The 15,469-nt window shown below is 35.5% G+C and overlaps 1 protein-coding gene across 1 annotated transcript in view; it reads left to right on the top strand.

Moving 5' to 3' along the window:
- The first annotated feature begins 738 nt into the window (after positions 1-738).
- Positions 739-15,469, top strand: part of LOC144980674 (uncharacterized) — a 31,681-nt gene continuing 16,950 nt past the window's right edge. The window contains exon 1 of the mRNA XM_078928352.1: positions 739-896. The gene's annotated coding sequence lies outside the window, so the exon portion shown is untranslated. The remainder of the gene's footprint in view (positions 897-15,469) is intronic.

Raw genomic sequence — 15,469 nt, forward strand, 5'->3', positions numbered from 1 at the left:
GGTGTGTGTGTAGATGTATATATGGTGAATATTGTGTATGTCTTTATGTGTGTGTGTTATGTGTGTTGTGTGTACATGTGAGGTGTGTGTAGATGTGTATGTGTTTGTGTGGGTGTGTGTGTGTGTGTGAGGGTGTCTCCTCCAGAGCCATTAAGCCCATAAAGCCGGAGTTTATCCCGGTCTCTCTATCGTGAAACGGACAATAACAATAGCTTGCTATCCTTTGGGCAGGACGCTAGTTCATCGCGAAGTATTTTCCGCCAATTAATCTAACAGAGAGAGAGAGAGAGAGAGAGAGAGAGAGAGAGAGAGAGAGAGAAAAGAGATATATACAGAGAGAGAGAAAAGATAGAGATATACAGAGAGAGAGATAGAGAGAGAGAGAGAGAGAGAGAGAGAGAGAGAGACAGACAGACAGACAGACAGACAGACAGACCGACAGAGAGAAAAAAAAAGAGAAAGAGAGAAATGAGAAGTGTATGAGCACATTCAATGAGTATGTGTATATATGTGTGTGTGTTTTTGTGTCTGTGTGTGTGTGAGTGATTTCGTGTACGTACGTGTGTATGTGTTTGTGTGTATGCCTACATTTATGTGAGAGACGGATATTAATTGTATCAATGTGAACATTACTTCCCGATTGTGTGTTTCTGTGTACGTATACGTGTGTATATATTTTTACGACGCATGTGTGTTTGACTTTGTACACACTTCTCACTTGTCCGTGTGCACACTTCTCACTCAATCAATCAAACATCGGATCATTCATTCATTCATTCATTCTTTCTTCGAAAGAGACCAGTTCGTTGGTGTTTCATGAGAATTTTAAAACATTCTAATTTATTTATTAAATCTGCCATATTATCGTTCGTTGATCTAGACCACAAGTATAAACTGTACGCCATAATCGTTTAAATCTATTTCATTTACCTTGTGTTGTTGTCAATCATTCAAGACTTAGATTAATTAATTCATACATACTGTGAGTGTTTTAAAAAAAAAATTAATTTTTCACCCATGGATTGGACTTATGATAGACCCTTAAAATAATGACAGATGCTTTGTTTCGTTTTATTATTATTATTGTTGTTATTATTTTTTAAAATTATTATTTATTTATTTGGGGAGGCCTCCCGAAAGCTCCTACATCCCCAGCATTCTTGTTTTTTTTTTAAATAATGTTCTAGTATGGAGTTTGGGAGGGGGGAAACTTAAAAAGAAAAAGACTGTTTGAGCATAATAAAAAATGTTTCCCCCCTCCCAAACCCCCTACTTACTAGAACAAGAAAACTGGGGATGTAGGAGCTTTCGGAAGGCCTCCCTTTATTTGCTTTTTAAAAAACATATTTTTCATTTTGTTTATATTATTTCTTCCTTTATTTTTAATTTATTGTTCGTTCGTTATTGATTTGTTTATTTATTTATATTTTTTATTTTTATTTTTTTTTCACTGGAATTCATTGTGGTTGGTTTAGTGGTTTAATGTAACATGTGATTATAGCAGGCACTATACGAGTTTAGTAGTCCCCCGACATATTATCATTGTTCATGGATGCTGGTTGCTCTTAAGTTCTACCTAATTTTCGTTGATTGGATAAGACAGACGTAAGATGGAAGGGACTACTAAATTCATGTAGTGCCTTAGAGTCGCGTGTTTGGAATAGGGATACATATTTTTTTTTTTTGCTAGGGAGATGGTGTGATTGTCGTTGATTGGATAAGAGGTAAGATGGAAGGGACAACTAAATTCAGGTAGTGCCTTAGAGTTGCGTTTGGAATAGGGATATAATATATTATTTTTTTGCTAGGGAGATGGTGTGATTGTCGTTGATTGGATAAGAGGTAAGACGGAAGGGACTACTAAATTCAGGTAGTGCCTTAGAGTTTACGTTTCGAATAGGGATATAATATAATGATATTTTGTGGTATAGAGAGTGATGATGTGGTGGGTTGACTGACTTGATAATAGATGGAAAGATCGTAGGTTCAAACCAATTTGGAGCGATCAAAGTAAGTAATCTGTAATAAGTCTTTAAATCACGAGCGCTTGTGAGATTTGAGTTTATCCCGGTTTCAACTGAACACGTGGCATTCATCATTTTGACCTTCAATAATCCTATCGTCGTAACAACAAAAACAAATAACCCCCTCTCCCCGATTCCATACCGAAAACAATATATTAAAAAATCACTTTATGAAAGGTTAAAAATCCATACTACCCAAGGCCACTCTTCATACGATGGATGTTTTAAGATTGGACATTTGATAACAGTTAGTCCAAAAAAGTTACGCCTCCACTTGGCATTCAACATTTTGACCTTCAATAGTCCCTTCCCCCCATAACAACAAAAACAAATACTCCCCCCCCCCCACCACCACCATACAAAAAAAATCACTTTATGATAGTTTGAAAATCAATACTAAAAATGAGGCTGGTACCCAAGGCCACTCTTCATACGATGGATGTTTTAAGATTGGACGGTTGATAACAGTTGGTCCAAAAAAGGTACCAACGTTATCGAGCACTCTCGTACCTACAAGTACCCACCAACACTCATAAATTATATATATATATATATATATATATATATTTTATATATATATATATATATATATATATATAAATGCTCATGGTTACACTTGGTTTTGTGTGTTAGTCCGTTATACTTCCGGATGGCAATGTTGTGAGCTTCTTAGCCAAGCGCATACTATCTATGATAAATCATATTATAAACTATTCAATCTATCAAATGGTAGCCAACGTCCTAGGGGAGGGAGTGGTATCCAGCATCTGATCTAATCTTAAAACATAGTATATTATTGAGTAGCCATTATCTCAAGAGTCTCAGTCTGTTTTTGTTTTTGTTTTTTGTTTTCTTTGTTTCTTTTTTTTTTTTTTTTGTTTATTTATTTTTTGTCATTGATTTACTAACTATTATTAAAGTGATCGGTGTTGTTTTTGTTGTTGTTGTTATGTTTGTTTATGGCTATTGTTGTTGTTGTTGTTGTTATTGTTATTTTTCTTGTTGATGATGATGATGCTGCTGTTGTTGTTTATTCTTGTTGTTGTTGTTTATTGTTGTTATTGTTGTTGTAATGAGAGAAGGGAGGGTTGCAATATTAAAGATTAAAATACTGCTTCATTTTCCGTTCACATAGATAATAATAATAATAATAATAATAATAATAACAATACAGTTCCAATCGTAATCACACTGATCTATGAATATATGTGACCCGTCGTCTCAAAACGGTATTATGTCGGAATGAACCGGATACTAAAAAGCCAAATTAAAGCAAAACTGGTAACAAAAATGGAATATTGCTATATATCATTCTAAATTACGATATTCATTCTCTTCAAAAAAGCATGCAAACTCATTGCAACTCTGACATTTCTAGAAGTAAACTAAATTTTCAGCATCTTAATCATTCCAACATAATACCGTTTCGAGGCGAGACGTCACATATCATTCAAATGGAATGGTAGCTTACATACTCCAGGACCGTTATCAAATATAATATCATTATCTTTAACACGTTGTGTGATGAATGGTCTTTGGCTTGGTTCGTGAGAGTTTGAGTCTGTATTTTATTATTGATTTATTACTTAGCATTAAAAGTAGTTATATTTTGTTATAACGGGGGTGGGGTGGGGGGGGGGGGCTGTGGGCAGCAGAGCCGATGGGCAGAGAGTGGAACAGGGAGGGAGGGAGGGAGGGGGAGGGGTATAAGGAGAGAGAAGGAAATAAAGAGAGGGGGGAGAGAGAGGGAAGGAGAGGGATAAGGAGTAAAAAGGAAAGAAAGAAAGAGAGAGGAAGAGTTAGACAATGGAAGAGAATGGTGGGGGGGGGGGGGAAGACCAAAGGCCTGCAAGGCTTTTTAAAAATGACAAAAACGAATTCCGACCGAGATAACGCTGTTACTAGTCAGTACTACTCGTTTTGCACCTGACTACAGTAAAGGAAATGTTGCTGTTGGCCAGGGACCCCTTGTAAAGCCCTTTGAGCACGTTAAGTGGATATTGCGCTATTTAAAAGCTCAATTTTAATTTTAAGCGTCGTAAATCACCGCAAACAAACAAACAAACAAATCAGTGGGTGAAATGTTGGTTGTTTTATTATTTTTTTAAAGCAAAGCTAATCTCGCCGTGAAAGGGTTAATAATTTGATTTATTGTATTTTTTTTTTAGTGGTCACCATATCGATGTGGGGGGTGTTAATGGTAAAGGGCCGGGAGTGGGGGGGGGGGGGGGGGGGGGAAGGAGGTAGTCAGATTTGTATTGCTATTGACAAACGTGACTTTTCTGTCAGGTTTTTATCGTATCAATTAATTATTGTTTTGTTGTTTATCGTTATTGTGTGTGTGTGTGTGTGTGTGTGGGTGTGTGTGTGTGTACGAAAACCCGCTGGAAAATGGAGGAAGTAAAAAAAGGTGGATTGGTGGATGGTTGAGATTTTATGTTATTTTTTAAAAGCCTTTTCCAAGGACTCAACTATGCGCCGAACGAGGCTCGAACCCAGGACCTTCCGATCCGAAAGCGAGCGTCATACCACTAGACCACATAGCCGTAAATGATTGGATTCCTGTAATATCTCGTTGTGACGATGAACGAGGGGAATTTGATAAAGGGGGATATTGACGAACTCCAATAGATAGAATGAAGATGACGTCACTCAGGTCTTTGTTATAGCTTTTTTGCCATCCGCGTTTATGAGTCATTCTCACTAAACTGTATTAACCAGACTATAAACGATCATGGTTACACAAAGTTTTGTGTGTTGGTCCGTTATACTTTCTGGTAGCAATGTTGTGCTCTCCTTAGCCAAATGCATACTATCTATAGAAGAAAACGAAATCGACGCCACTCAGCTAGCCCTTTGCTATTGTTTTTAGACAGCTATTTTGGTGATTAGTTCTCACTGAATTATATCAATCTGACTATAAATTAATTTTGAAAGTTGCACATAGTTCTGTGCGTTATATCCGGCAGACTGATTTTGTTGAGTATTTTATCTAAACGCATATCATCAATAACCGATCATCTAGACTGTTAATATTCTACTATTGAAGTTCCCATACAAATTTCTTATTAATATTATTATCTAGTGACTTCTGGTATAGAGGTAGCGTAGGGAATGTACTAATCTACAATTCTATAGTAAAATACTTTTTTGAAAACTTTGGCTTGAAAAAAAAAATACCTCAAATTAATATCGATGTTCTAATAAAATTACCCTCAACTTACCATGCCAAAAAGTTTCAAACCTGAGACTTGTTTTAAAACTTTGGCCAGAAAAAACAATTACCTCAAATGTGACCCAACGTATCAAAACGGTATTATGTCGGGATGGACCAGATGCTTAAAAAATTCAAATTATAGTTAAACTAGTCAAAAATATGAATTATTGATATTCATCACTCTAAAATAGGATATTCATTCTCCTCTATAAAACTTATAAACTCAACTTATTAAGTCTGATATTTCTGGCTACAAATTCAATTTTCAGCAACTTAATCATCCCGACTTAGTACCGTTTTGAGACGAGGGGGTCACAAATTTTGTTCTCAACCACCCTCAACTTGCCAAATAGTATAAAATCCTTGGATTTCTTGAAGACTTTTTTTATTTTGGCGAGTTGAAGATTATGAACAAACAAACAAACAAACAAACAAACTCACAGCATCCACCAGCCGGATTTCACTGGCTAAAAACAACAACAAAGAGCACCGTGAGTGACGGACGTCAATGTCGCTCCTTGGATTGATTTGATGTAGCCTTTTATTTGGACAACAAAGATTATTATTATTATTATTATTATTATTATTATTATTATTATTATTATTATTATTATTATTATTATTATTATCATTATTATTATATTATTATTATTATTATTATATTATTATTATTTATTATTGTTATTATTATTATTATTATTTTATTATTATTATTATTATTATTATTATTATTAGTTATTATTATTATTATTTTATTATTATATTATTATTATTATTATTATTATTATTATTTATTATTATTATTATTATTATATTATTATTATTATTATTATTATTATTATTATTATTATTATTATTATTATTATTATTATATTATTATTATTATTATTATTATTATTATTATTATTATTATTATTATTATTATTATCATTATTATTATTATTATTATTATTATTATTTATTATTATTATTATTATTATTATTATATTATTATTATATTATTATTATTTTATTATTGTTTATTATTATTTTATTATTATTATTATTATTATTATTATTATTATTGTCATGGTCTCAAGTGAGTAAAGAGCTACTCGACTATGCATAAAGATATATGTAGAATGAGGCCCCAGAATTTACTAGTTACTATAAATGAAAAACAATTAACGATTTGTTTACAATGAAATAAAAATAATGATGAAATTTAATTAAAAGAGATAAACAGTGATCGTGGCAGTTACAAATAGAGATATGAATATTTTACGTAACTTATGATAGTATGTCAGGTTCGTAAGTTTACGTTTCCAGGCAGTTGATGGGCTTGGATGATCTATTCCTCTGATAACAGGATCGGACTCGTAAAATTCCACTTCCAGGCAATTGGTAAGAGGTTATAGTGTAGTACAGCGGGCTTGGGTTTGATCCTTGAAGATTATACAATCAAAGTTAAAAGCTCCGGCGTCTTAATGGTGTAGATATAATATCTACAAAGTCCCAAAAGATAAAAATCTTCCAGTATATATATAGGAATAGAGTGACTGGCCGTCCGGCATAGATTGTGGAGAGAAAGTGAGTGTAGAATATTAGACCTATCAGCTTTTATAATAAATGGCTACGTGACAGAATGTAGAACGAAAAGTATTCACTAATTAGAAATTAATTCGAGGGAAGGCTATAAAAGGAAAGACGATCTAATATTAGAAGGTAAAGTTTATCTAAGCCTACCGAAATATAACTGGGGTGAGATGAATTCAGTTCTTAATAAAATAAAATTTAATAAGATAATTGTGAACAATCTTTACTGTGACACCCCCACCCACGTTTAAAATATACTCTTTAACCATTATGGGAAAGATAGATTTTACAAACGGAAGTAAATTTACTATCATGATACTCTAGCATTAATCCATTGTTATGATTTGTGCTACAATTAAATTATTTATTAACTAGACATGGAAATGTTTATATTAACGTAGGTATATGAATGGGTGACAATAACAATGAAAGATTGTGATTACAAATCATTGTGATGAACAACATGATGGCAATGTGATTACAAATCATTGTGATAAACAATAGTGATGGCAATGAAGCATGATTTAAGTCGATGATATGAAGGTAATTTACTGAATGAAATGAATGAAAATGTAAATGGAATATTGACATTTCAATTATTGATCATAAATGAGTGAAAATTCATAACAATAATAGTAAAGAGAATATTTCCCAAATCATGAATGGGTATGGTATATATATCCAAACAATACTCAATGTTACATTAAGTTGGGTCATCATGTTTACAAATAAAATTATCGAAATTGTGCGTTCTGATTTGGCATAATTTGCGAGGTAACTAACAGTATGCATGGGAGGTTAAGTTATACCCTTCTCACGTGTTTATACTAATCGAGAAAGTAGGTCGGCGTGAATATTTTCACAGCCTGGTATGTGAGAGATACTGAAAGTGTAATTTTGCAAAAATAGACTCCACCTTAGTACTCTACTATTATTCATTTTGTTATTTCTTATGTACGTGAGTGGTTTATGGTCCGTTTCGACCACAAACTCTTTTAGCAGTAGATATCTGCTGAATGTCTTTAAAGCAAAGACGATGGCCAGTCCTTCACGCTCTATTACAGAGTATCGTGATTCTCTGTCCAATAATTTTCTGCTTGCATATAAGCAAGGCATTAGAGTTCCCTCATGCTCCTGTAATAGTACACCTGCGATGCCCTTATCAGACGCGTCAGTTCTTACAAATTCTTTTGATATGTCGGGTAATTTAAGAATTGGTTCTGAACAGAGTAATGCCTTTAATTGGTTAAAGCTATTCTGACACACTTCTGTCCAAACAATTTTGTTCGGTGACCCATTCTTTGTCAGATTTGTTAGCGGTGTCGCGATGTGCGCGAAGTTGTAAATGTATTTCCTGTAAAAATTTAGGAGCCTAAGTACTTTGCGTACTTCTTTTTTTTGTCTTATGTGGTTGCAATTGTGCGATTTTTGTTCGTTTTTCTGTCTCGGGTGTCTGTGTCCCATGACCAATGGTATGATTAATCCTGCATTTGAAGCTTCGATATTAGTAAACATAGGTTGCGACACTGTGTCTCTATCAAAATATTTTTTTAGCATATTTGCATGGAATGTCTTTGTTGTGTTGTTAATTTTAATCTCGTAATTAACATTAGATTTTACTGCTGTTATTTTGAATGGTCCTTTCCATGTAGCTAAAAGTTTACTCGAGTCATCGGGTAAGAGTATTAGTACTTTGTCACCAATCGCAAATTTTCTTGACTTGCTTTTTCTATCGGAGTATTCCTTGTATTTCTCTGCTTTTTTAGTGACGGATTCCTGTGCTAGCTTACATGTATCCTCTATTCTGTCTTTCAGGTTTCTTACATATTCGTAAGCAAACATAATTTCGTTATTGTCCTCCTCATTCCCTTTACAAATGTCGGCTACTATATTGATCGGGCCGCGAGGTGATCGTCCATACATCAACTCAAATGGGGAGTAGCCTGTAGATTCTTGGGGTATTTCTCTATATGCAAATAGGATTGCTGGTAAGTATCTGTCCCAATCATCTGGTTTTTCTGCTGACACTTTTCTTAACATATTCTTTAGAGTCCCATTAAATCTTTCACAAAGACCATTTGCTTGGGGGTGGTAAGGAGTTGTGAATGAGTGTTGGATTCCCATGAGTTTCATGGTTTCATGCATCATATGTGATGTAAATTGGGGTCCATTGTCCGACAGTATCTCATTTGGTATGCCTATTCTAGTAAAAATTGTCATCAATGCTTCAGCTATGTGATCCGATGTAGTTGATTTCAATGCTATCGCTTCTGGCCACCTGGTTGCGTAATCGACTAGTGTTAGTATGTGTGTATGGTTTCTATCTGATTTTGTTAAAGGGCCTATAATGTCGATTGCAACTTTTTGAAAAACTTTTTCAACAACTGGGGTTGTCTCTAATGGCAATCTCGGTATTCTGCCTTTTGCGACTCTTCTTTGGCATGTGTCACAAGATTTCACATATTCTCGGACGTCTTTAGTAATTCCAGGCCATGTGAAATTCTCGGATATTCTCTTCAATGTGGAAGAGCTCCCAAGATGTCCAGAAGTTATTGAATCGTGCGCTATTCCAAGGATTTTGTTTCTGTAAATACTCGGCGTGACCAGTTGTTTAGCTATTTTGTTTCTTTTCCTATGTAACCTGAACAGAATATCTTTTTCAATGATGTATTCAACTTTTGATTTCGTCCCTTTGTTTGCGATATTGAAATATGAAGTTAAAGTCGGGTCCTTTTTCTGTTCTTCAATGAACGTGTTCCTGTCAAATTGTTGTGGTTCAAGAGAAATAGTCATTGGCTTCTCTGTTGTCTTAGTCATCTTTCTTGTTTCTGCTAGACAAGCTGTTTCTTGGGTTAATGACCATTCTTTTACATCTGTTGGGTTGTCTTTAAGACCTTTTATATTGCCAACAATAACATCAGCGACGGGGTTGGGAAGTATACAGCATTCCACTATTCCTGTATAGTATGGGGTTTCTATGTACACGTTAGCTGTTTCAAAGGTTTCGACTGTGCCACTGAATGTGATGCATTGTACCGTTTTTCCAGTTTTGTCTTCGTCATTGATCAAAGATGCTTTTATTCCTACTGTACTGCATCCTGTGTCTCTCAATATTTTGCAATCAGTTCCATTAGCTTTGCCTTCACAAAAAAATAGCGATCCTGATTTGTGAGTTTGTGTTAAAAGTGACATACCTTTCACGCAATACACATTTTTATTTTCTCCTGACATTATTCGTGTCTGATTATTTACACTGGTTTGGAGTGATGCATTTGCAGTTTCTTTCGGATATCCCACGATTTTGTAACATTTGTCTGCTGTGTGGCCTTTCATTCCACAATATTGACATTTAATTATAGGTTTGTTGGTTTTCTTATACTCAGTATTATTGTCAGTGCTATTTCTTGTTTTGTTTTGATAGGGTCGGCTATGGTCTCTATTGAACTGTTTGTTCCATGGTTTGTTACTATGATCATCTTGTTTCACTTGCGTGTTCCGAGTGATTGATCGGCTCGTTCTATTTGAGTACTGAACTTTAGGTGTACCTGGACTCTGAGCAGCGGCAGCGTAGTATGGTTCCTTCAATGTTCTGCTAAGGGGTGTCAATGGATGTGCGCTGTTAAAGTTTTCTGCGTAGATTTTTAATTTGTCCAAGTTTTCTGGCTTTCTCTCTTTAAAGAATGCGACTAAATCTGGGTTGCAAGCTTGATAGATTCGATTCTTCAGCGTGAGATAGTAAAGGCCTGCAAAGTCGTCTTGTTTTACGTTTGCCAACTCAAGCCACCGATTTAGAAATTGAGTAATTCGGTTCACGAATGTATTAAAGTCTTCTCCACTTTCCGGTTTTGCAGTGTGAAACCTTTCCTGGTAACCATCTTCCGTTAATCTAAATCTTTTTAGTAGAGCGTCTTTAATTTTACCATAGTCATCTGCATCTTCAGTTGTTAAGGTATAGAAAACTTTTAGCGGTTCTCCAGATAAGCAGTTAATCAAGGCTGTGGCCCATTTGCTTTCTGGCCAACGATAACCTTTAGCCTGAACTTCGAATCGGTGTAAGAAGGATTCTAGACAGTCTGAGCGTTCATCGTATGTTGGCATGCGTGGAAGTTTCACGAAAAATTCATCACTATTATTATGTTTTCTTTCATGACCGGTTTTGTTTTTTCAATTTCCAGCATCATTTGGGTCCTTTTGGTTTCTTCTTCTGCTAAAGCTATTTGTCTTTTTAGTTCCCTTTCTTGGACTCTTTCTTCTCGTTCTTCTCTACGTATTCTTTCTTCGTGTTCTTTTTCTTCTCTACGAATTCTTTCTTCGTGTTCTTTTTCTTCTCTACGAATTCTTTCTTCATTTTCTTCTCTACGAATTCTTTCTTCATTTTCTTCTCTACGAATTCTTTCTTCATTTTCTTCTCTACGAATTCTTTCTTCGTGTTCTTTTTCTTCTTTACGAATTCTTTCTTCATTTTCTTCTCTACGAATTCTTTCTTCATGTTCTTTTTCTTCTTTTACTTTCTCTTCGCACCATGAAAATATTCTTTCCTGGGGTATTTCTAAGTCCTTTGCGAGACTTAAGTATCTTTTATATGCTTCCATGTTGCAATAAATTAGTTACGATGTTTTATATATATTATATTGACAGGATACTGTTACTGACTGTTTTATTTATTTACACTTACTGGAATGAACTGTTCTATTTTTAGAAATCTCTCTCTCTTATTTCAACTTATTATGTATGTTGAATTTGATGCCTTTTATCGTTATATCTTATAAAGCAATGTGTCAATACAATGCGGAGTTATTATGACTTGTGTCAATAACAATGTGTCAATCGCGTGTACTCTAAACTATGTTACTACGAAAAATGTATCACCAATGTGTGTGACTCGTCGTTAGTTTGTGTACAATTATTCGCAATGACGCTAATATACTAGAGTGTGATAACAATAATAGGATGCCAAAATAATCCCAAGTTATCTATCACTAAATATAACACGACGGCTAGTAGACTCCTTTTATTATTATTTAGTTTTTAAAGACTCACTTTCAGAACATAATATATAAGTGGTTTTCGGTAACAGTAATATGCCAAAAATGCATTTAAAACAAATCACTATGCAAAACAAATCACGATGTCTATAGTTACTATGTGATGCCAACTCATGTAAAAGAGAATAATGAAGGATATATTTACCAACTCAGTTCGTGGCTGGGACCTCTCTCTTGTTCAATGGTTGTTCAACAATTGTAATTAGGCATTGAAGAGTGTTTAACAGTGATGTCTGAAATACAAAACAATAAAATATCGTAAGATTTACAATAGTTATAAAATGTGTTCACAACACTGAGTGATTGGATGATAGGTGAATGAATCGTTATGGAATGTAAACATATTGAAAACAATTCATGAATGAGGCAAACAACAAAATGAAATGTGTGATATAGTAACAAAGTGGACAAGGAATGAATGAATGAATGAAAAACTGAGTGAATAGATGAATGAATGAATGGATAATGTATGAATGAAAGAATGAAGGGAGGAATAAATGTATGAATGATTGGATAAATGAGTGAATAAACGAATGAATGGATGAATGAATGAATGAATAAATAAATGAATGAACAATGAATGAATGAATAATTTATAAGTGAATAAATGAATGAAGGAATGAATCAATAAAATGCTATTCAATTTGAATGAAAGAATGAATGGATAAATTGCTATTCCATTTAAATGAAGAAATGAAAAAGAAAAAAAAATTAATCCTGTAAATAGGGAGTTCAATTAAAATATGATCAAGTGGGGCAATTAAGAGTTTTACAATTTAAACTTTAAAGTTAGATGAAATAGATATAAGTAACTAAATAAATTCAATTCTTTATATGTGTCCCCTCCAAAATGTCATGGTCTCAAGTGAGTAAAGAGCTACTCGACTATGCATAAAGATATATGTAGAATGAGGCCCCAGAATTTACTAGTTACTATAAATGAAAAACAATTAACGATTTGTTTACAATGAAATAAAAATAATGATGAAATTTAATTAAAAGAGATAAACAGTGATCGTGGCAGTTACAAATAGAGATATGAATATTTTACGTAACTTATGATAGTATGTCAGGTTCGTAAGTTTACGTTTCCAGGCAGTTGATGGGCTTGGATGATCTATTCCTCTGATAACAGGATCGGACTCGTAAAATTCCACTTCCAGGCAATTGGTAAGAGGTTATAGTGTAGTACAGCGGGCTTGGGTTTGATCCTTGAAGATTATACAATCAAAGTTAAAAGCTCCGGCGTCTTAATGGTGTAGATATAATATCTACAAAGTCCCAAAAGATAAAAATCTTCCAGTATATATATAGGAATAGAGTGACTGGCCGTCCGGCATAGATTGTGGAGAGAAAGTGAGTGTAGAATATTAGACCTATCAGCTTTTATAATAAATGGCTACGTGACAGAATGTAGAACGAAAAGTATTCACTAATTAGAAATTAATTCGAGGGAAGGCTATAAAAGGAAAGACGATCTAATATTAGAAGGTAAAGTTTATCTAAGCCTACCGAAATATAACTGGGGTGAGATGAATTCAGTTCTTAATAAAATAAAATTTAATAAGATAATTGTGAACAATCTTTACTGTGACAATTATTTATTATTATTATTATTATTATTATTATTATTATATTGTTGTTGTTGTTGTTGTTGTTATCATTTTTAAGTAAAAGTTGTTTTTTTGTTGTTTCTTTTTTGTTTTTGTTTTTTTTTTTTGTTTTTTAGTTTTTTGTTTTTTGTTTGTTTGTTGTTTTTTTTTGTTTGTTTGTTTTGTTTTTTTTTTGTTTTTTTTGTTTGTTTTTTTTTTTTTTTGGGGGGGCGGGGCACATTTCTAATAATTTTTTTCTCTAAACGCGTTTTGTCAGATTATGCCATGTACCAATTCAATGCCCCGTGTTTTATCTACCTTGGATTATTCAGAACATTCCGCTGTTGATTTTCCGCGGTGTGTCTTTTTTACGAAACCCGCCGAAACCCGCCGAAACCCTGCGAAACCCGCCGAAACCCGACGAAACCCGCCGAAACCCGACGAAACCGACGAATCCCGACAAAGTTATGGGAAGTAGGTGGCTGTGGGGAGTGAACCTAGAACTCAGGGAAGTGTACACCATTGGGGAGTGAACCTGGGACTGGGTTTCGGCGGGTTTCGTAAAAAGAACCAGTGCTTTTTTACGAAACCCGCCGAAACCCGCCGAAACCCGGCGAAACCCGACAATATCCAGCAAAGTTATGGGAAGTAGACAACTGTGGGGAGTGAACCCGATACTCAGGGAAGTGTACACCAGTCGGGAGTGAACCTGAGACTAAGGTTATCGGCCGGTTTCGGCGGGTTTCGTAAAAAAGAATTAGTGCTTTATTACGAAACCCGCCGAAACTCGCCGAAACCCGACAATATCCGGCAAAGTTATGGGAGTTTGGCAACAGTGGGGGGTGATCCTGGGAGTCAGGGAATTGCACACCAGTGGGGAGTTAACCTGGGACTGTGTAAAAAGGATATCAGTGGGAAATAAACCTGGGACTAAAGGGAGATGGATACCATTGAAAGTTGAAGCCGGATATGGGAGTTGAGTACCAGAGGAGAATGAACCTGACACTATAGAAGGTGGGCGCCAGTGGGGAGTGAACCTGGAACTCGGGGAATTTCACACCAGTGGGGAGTTAACCTGGGACTCTGTAAAAAGGATATCAGTGGGAAATAAACCTGGGACTAAAGGGAGATGGATACCATTGAAAGTTGAAGCCGGATATGAGAGTTTGGTACCAGAGGAGAATGAACCTGACACTATAGGAGGTGGGCGCCAGTGAGGAGTGAACCTGGGACTATGTAAACAGGATATCAGTGGGAAATAAACCTGGGACTAAAGGGAGGTGGATACCATTGGGAGTTGAAGCCGGATTTGGGAGTTGGGTACCAGAGGAGAGAGAAACCTGACACTATAGGAGGTGGGCGCCAGTGGGGAGTGAACCTGGGACTATGTAAAAAGGATATCAGTGGGAAATAAACCTGGGACTAAAGGGAGATGGATACCATTGAAAGTTGAAGCCGGATATGAGAGTTTGGTACCAGAGGAGAATGAACCTGACACTATAGGAGGTGGGCGCCAGTGAGGAGTGAACCTGGGACTATGTAAACAGGATATCAGTGGGAAATAAACCTGGGACTAAAGGGAGGTGGATACCATAATTATTGGGAGTTGAAGCCGGATTTGGGAGTTGGGTACCAGAGGAGAGAGAAACCTGACACTATAGGAGGTGGGCGCCAGTGGGGAGGGAACCTGGGACTATGTAAAAAGGATATCAGTGGGAAATAAACCTGGGACTAAAGGGAGATGAATACCATTGAAAGTTGAAGCCGGATATGGGAGTTGAGTACCAGAGGAGAATGAACCTGACACTTTAGGAGGTGGGCGCCAGTGGGGAGTGAACCTGGGACAATGTAAAAAGGATAGCAGTAGGAAATAAACCTGGGACGAAAGGGAGATGGATACCGTTGAAAGTTGAAGCCGGATATGAGAGTTTGGTACCACTGGAGAATGAACCTGACACTTTAGGAGGTGGGCGCCAGTGGGGAGTGAACCTGGGACAATGTAAAAAGGATAGCAGT

Source organism: Berghia stephanieae, chromosome 10, assembly GCF_034508935.2.
Source record: "Berghia stephanieae isolate SIO BIC M18660-M18661 chromosome 10, UCSD_Bste_1.3, whole genome shotgun sequence".
In the NCBI taxonomy this organism is placed as follows: domain Eukaryota; kingdom Metazoa; phylum Mollusca; class Gastropoda; order Nudibranchia; family Aeolidiidae; genus Berghia; species Berghia stephanieae.